We start from the raw sequence: 744 nt of genomic DNA on the forward strand, positions 1-744 counted from the left end.
TCCGGTGCTGCCAGTGTGCAGTCCGCCGCAGGGGAGTTTCATCCACACCACCATACAAACATTTTCTTCACAACATATTTGGGGCAAAGGTTTCAAATAGGCTGTTTCCTATAAGCTAGGATAAGGTCTTTTGTCTTGACTGGTCCTCATGGGCAGCAGAAATCCCTCGCTGAAAATCATGTTTGGGAAGAATAGCAGTGATTGACAGGCTTCAGTGGCCTGTTCAAATATGGGATGTAAGCAGCTTTGCGGTTGTGTGTTACTGTAGGTATCTGCGGTTAAATGGACATTTCTCCAATATAACTGACCAGACTCCATACCAGTAAGGAGTGCCAAAAAACACCAGGCCGTGGAGGCCCAAGAGACTGGAAATGAAACCAAAACACAAGCAAAAAACCACAGGAACCACAGGAATGACTCACACAATTACGAGAAGTTAAACAATTGTATTTACAGTTCACACTAGTTCATTGACACTGTTCATTCAATCAGTCTCATAGAAATGCTTAAATCGGACAATCCATCTGTTTTTAATCGAATGCCCTGGCAACAGCTGTCTGCTTAATAACCATAACCATAACCACAATGATTTCAGTACAGTAGGACAGTGCTCACTGCACCATTCTGAGTCATTCAAATCAATTTAACTGTTGTAAATCCCCTGATGCATACGGTAATGTTTCCTCGTTTGAACTGGAAAGCTTTGTCAGTATATTACACTTGTGTTTATGGCTGCAGTGTGAG

The sequence above is a fragment of the Sardina pilchardus genome, chromosome 20 (assembly GCF_963854185.1).
Source record: "Sardina pilchardus chromosome 20, fSarPil1.1, whole genome shotgun sequence".
NCBI classification, from domain to species: domain Eukaryota; kingdom Metazoa; phylum Chordata; class Actinopteri; order Clupeiformes; family Clupeidae; genus Sardina; species Sardina pilchardus.